Raw genomic sequence first — 5,671 nt, forward strand, 5'->3', positions numbered from 1 at the left:
TGCTCCCCTCAGCAGTGTACTTCGTTCATCTGCCTGTTCTGCTCCCCACTCTGTCTCTGGTGAAGCTTCTCACTGCCCCTGAGCCTCTGGTCTGTACCCCAGTTCTGTATGCACAAATAAATAAATCTTTAAAAATATATATATAAAGTGGAAATTCAAGATTAAAAAAAAAGTTACCTTTCAAGTGGAAGAAAATCAATTAGACCCAATAATTCTACACCTAGCCCAACTACTACTACTTAGGTGATCAAAGGATCAGTATGTGTAGATATGCTATTTTTCTGATGAATCCCATCGGGACAAAAAAGAAACTGTTGAAGATAGTGAAAATGTCAAGGATATTATTACTTCATATAATATAACAGAGGAGAACATGTGGCTTGTATGCAACCAGTGGTAGTGAAATTGTATCTAAATAATCCAAATAATTGGTTGTGAAGTCAAGTGGATTCATTAACAACAACAAAATACTGTAGAATATAACGAGGCTTTCTTAATAGTACTGGAATTTTTTTCTTTCTGTAGCTCTGAGTTTTACATGCATTTCTAATTAATAGTAAATTAATAGTAAACTTTAAATAATAGCAAACCCTGGGGTCAGGAAATGAATGGAAGAGAATATGATACAATTATAGTGGACTATCAATTTGAGGAGAAAAAAATGAGAAACAACTATTCTGAATTTCAGAAGTAATTATAAAAGTAGATAGGATTTATTAAATATCACATAATAAGGCCTTTATTAAGTACTTTTTTAAACTCATTATCAGGGATATCATCAGAAATATTAACAGACAGACCAATTTTATATACTTATGTAAGTAATTAGTACTCATTTACTGTAACATTTTATTTTAGAGTCTTTTTTGAACAAAAAAATATTTCTCGTTAGTCTTAAAATTTGAGAGGAGTAATTATAATAAGAAATTGAGGGAAACTATTGTATATCTAGCATGTAAAGAGAAAAGAATAAATTGGTTGATGAGAGCTGTCGTCCTTTCTATTGGAACTTTTAAGCACAAATGATTAAACAATTCTAATGATTTACTTTTTTTTATGGGCAGTATAGTTGGCTTGTTTTATATCAGACAACAGAGAAGAGTAAGAGTTTCATTGAGGACCAAGGTCATGCTTTCTGTCTAGGAAGAGAAATATATATTTGTATGATTCCTATTAAAAGAACAATGAAAATCTGAGCAGATTGCCTGAGCAGAGGGAGTCTGGTTAATTGAATCTTAACTGAAAATTTCTTGAGATAAGCAGGTTTCTATGCTTTCACAAGATAAATTTTTTTGGCCAGTCACTATATAAAAACAATAAATTAAAGAATGAAAAGTAAATCGATAAAGACCTTGAATTGTGTTTTAGGCATAGGGTCTATTGCTTTTTATATTTTTTCATTTTTATTTCCCATGTGGAGGATCCTAAATATAAAGGAAGTATATTTCTAGGTAGTATTTGTACTATAGAACTCGGTAATTTAAATTGAATTTAGTTTTGCTTTAGGTGTCTGGGTGGATTAGGAAAATTCCTTTTGGGCAGAAAGGGACCAGAAGATCAGAAAAATACCATTTAATATTTTTTCTATATTTCAACCTAATATAATTTATCTGTTATTTTAGTCTCTAAATAACATAGAAATTAAAAATAAGAAAATCATTGTTCTTTTTTCTCTTTATAATTCTAGATAATAAGCAAATGACTCTTAGCAAATACATTATTTTGATTTTCAAAATGTTATTTTAGACTTCATTTTGAACAAAATTTTTAGAAGATACATTATGTGCCCCAGTATGTGCTAATCACAGTACTTACTGTATATACTTGCTAATGTTCTTTTTAGAAATATCTGTGTTTGGATGAATCTTTTCTCTGGAATCATATCTTTAGCCATTTAAACCTAGTTATAATGCTCTTAAGTATAAAAGGTTATGAACTATTCAGGAAATTCATTTCATATGGTTACAAACAGGATACTTTAATATTATTGTGGAAAGAAAAAAAATGGCAGGTTTGTGAGAATATGTCTCATTTAGGTGTACTTGACTGCATTAAATTTTAATCATTATTTACTGGTAATCTGGCTGAAAGCAGTTTGGTTTCAGTCTTATAAAATGAAAATTAACATATTTTAGATAGCAGTTTTTTAAAAATTTCTTGGAGTAGTCATAACTGAGGCTGATTAAAGCAACATCTAGCTAAATTTATTAACTAATATAGTTATTGCATACCACATATGAAAAAATATTCAATCCCTGATATTTGTATTTTTTCCATCCTTAGTAATAAAATTATCTGCTATTTTTCTTTTTACAAATGATGGAGATGCTATATGAAAGACAAAACTAAAAGTTACTTTCTCTTTTTTCCCCATGAGATGCTGTTCCACAGCTGAGTAATGTCAGAGAGTCAGGCCTGTGTTATCGTCCTCTGGCATTGATTTACACATTTACACAGAGCAAATTTATGGCCCTTATCTGTTGAAGACTTTTATGAATAACTGGAATAAATCAAGAATTGAATGACTATTTTTCCCTTTCAGCATAAATCTATGATTGGGAGATTGATTTCTCAGTAACTCCTTGATAACCCATTGAAATTATCCACCAGTTTTCTGTATTTTGGCATAAACTGAATAACTAAAACGTAACTTAATGCCAGCATGATAGATAATTTTTCTTCTGTTGGGCAGTTGTGGAATGAACATAGACTCTTCATAGAAATCAATAAATAACTCAGTTACTTGTCAGAGTAGAAAACAAATTTATATGGTGTGAATTCCATTAAAGTAGTGGCCAAAGAAACTACATCTCCTTTTTAGGTAGGAGAGAGAAAAGGAAAAAAAAAAGTATTTTTAATTTTGAAGGTACTTATGCTAAAATGTTCCATCAGTTAGGGAAAGTAAGCAGATAGAAAACTTTATTATTTTTGGACATTTCGGACTGAAGAAAACCTGGCATTATTGAAAATCCTAGAGAAGTGTGTAAGATGTTATTTCATGATATTGTGAACACACTTGTCTTAATTGCATCTTCCTAAGAGTAGAAGATGAGAGATAAAGCTAGAAATTAGGTGGCTTAAAAGTAATTTTATGTAGGATATCTTTGGGTTTTTAGTAGTACACTTATTGTAGTATACACATGTTTTTTCTTAAAGATGATCATTTGAAACAAATATATTTAATGTTATATGTATATATATAATATTACAGTATGTTGCTTTAATAAAAATAAGTTAAAAGCTATTGGTTTAATCGTGTGTTAAAGAAATTTTATAACTCTGAGATAAATATGGTTTAACATTATAAACAATTTCCTAAAAACTGTATATGCAATTTATACTTTTGTATTATATATGACATACAAAGGAGTGTGATAAAGTATGAAATTACATAAAAACAGAAAATTTCAAAAACTAAGGTATAAAAATTTTATGAACAATATTCTTTCTCTTACAAAAATCTTTGATCTAAAAGTGAGAACTTGTAGATAGAGGGGCTTTATGTAACATTAACATTTTCATGTCAGATAAATGGCCCTGTCTTTATCTTCTTGTTCTATGCACTTGTATGACTCACAGTTAACAACTTGGAAGAAATGATAATTCGGGAGGTAAGCCAGTGATCCTTGCTAGTTTTGAAGGGAATCTTCAGTAAGATGAGTGTTAGTTCATGCAGTGGTTCTCAATAAATGGTTGCTTAGGACAGAAGGAAGAGAAGTGACACAAGAGTGCTCTTGCTGAAAAGTGGATGGGGTAAGGACTAAAAAGAGGATGACTGATTGGGTGAGTGGGATGAAAATGAGTCAGATCAAGGCCTGGATTTGGACAGCTTGGTCCCTATCCAGCAGCATTGCTTACTGCTATGTAGCCCCAGGCAAGTTGACTTAACCTCTGTGCCTGTTTTCTTTGTCTCTAAATGAACTTGTCTCCTCAACTTGCTAGTAGGGTTAATTGAGTTATGATGTAGATGTAAAGGCCTTAGGACAATAGCTGGTGTATAGCATTTAACAAATGTCAGCAAGTATTATCCTGTCTAGATATTTGCAGGTGATATTAACACCTGTCTCTAGTTCATCACCACTTCTGGTTAAGTTCTATATTTAAGTATTTTTTTTAAAGATGGTTTCCCCATTCTAGAGGTCATAATCATAGTCACTCTTAATCTGTCTTATTAGTGCAATTGCTTTTTTTTTTTTTTTTTTAGTATTTTTCCCTAAAACCCATCCTGTTCAATATGACCAGTGAATTTTCTGAAATGCAGATCTTGCCCTGTCACCCTCCTTAAGTCATTCTTCAGCAGTTTCTTACCACCCATAAGGCATTTATAATTAATCTTCAGCATTCAAGGTATGCAAGTTTCTTCAGAATTTATCCCTTACTGCAGAGCCATGTTAGGATGTACATGCACTTTGGAACATGTATAGTGACCTTAAAAAACAATGGAAAAAATTAGAGCAGCTTCAGGGCCCTTGAAAAATCATGTTAAGGGCCCTCCCTGGTGGTGCAGCGGGTTAAAACACAGTACTAAGAAGCTAAAGCCATTTCAGCATGAGTTCAATCCCTGCCCTCCCTGGAGGTGACCACATGGTGTGGCAGACCTCTCCTGACCCACTCGCTACTCCCCTCAGCAGTGTACTTTATTAGTCTGCCTGTTCTGCTCCCTACTCTGTGTCTGGTTACACCTCTCACCACTCCTGCAACTCTGACTTGTACCTCAGTTCTGTATGAATAAATAAATAAATTAATAAAAAAATCATGTTAAAATTTTGAAGACTCTCACTGTTACTAGAATTTGTAGAGAAATGAAAAAAAAATAGTAAAAATAATACTGATCTAGTACACACAATGTAAAACATTTGAAACTCTGAAGATTAAAACCTTACCAAGAGTGGTATCAAAGGTTTCCCTCTTGCTCATCACAGTGTATGATATGAAACATCTTGTCTCTACCTTTGTGAATTTTCATAGTCTTTTCTAAGTTTAGATCAGCTTCCAACATCTTATTGTTTATGCTTCCAGTGCTATGTAATATCTTTTAGAATTCCTTTAATATGAAGTTTTATGCTGCTATGACTTCCTCTGGTGTCCATCACTAGTTAGGTGTCCATAACAATTAGATGTTCCTAACAAGTGCAGGGCCTGTGCTCCAAGGCCAACCCCTGCTGTCCCCATGTGCTATCCTTACTTGAACCAGAGCAGACAGAATGTGGAATTTTCTGCAAGTCATTACTCACTATTGGTATTGACTTTTTTATTTCTGACTTTCTTTTACTAAGTTTTCAACTAATAAAACAATTATCACCACATATATATTTTCAAATTAAATTTCACATCCAAAGTATATAATAAGGAGTTTCCAAAGAGCTGTGATACAACAAAAGACCAGGAATAGACTTCCTCTGAAACTGTGCAAGATATTTTGAAGCAAAGGAACCTGGGCCCTTCCTGGTGGTGCAGCAGGTTGAGGTGCAGCATCACAAAGCTGGTGGTGGCCACTTCAGTGCGAGTTCGATCCCTGTCCCTGGATGTGTTCCACATGGTGTGGCCTGCCCACTGCTTCCCTCAGCAGTATACTTCATTGATCTGCCTCTTCTGCTCTCCGCTCTGTCTCTGAATCTTCTACCTTTGAACCTCTGGATACATACATAAATAAATAAAATCTTTTAAAAAA

This window comes from Condylura cristata, unplaced genomic scaffold (assembly GCF_000260355.1).
Source record: "Condylura cristata isolate star-nosed mole 26May11 unplaced genomic scaffold, ConCri1.0 scaffold00032, whole genome shotgun sequence".
Classification (NCBI taxonomy): Eukaryota; Metazoa; Chordata; class Mammalia; order Eulipotyphla; family Talpidae; genus Condylura; species Condylura cristata.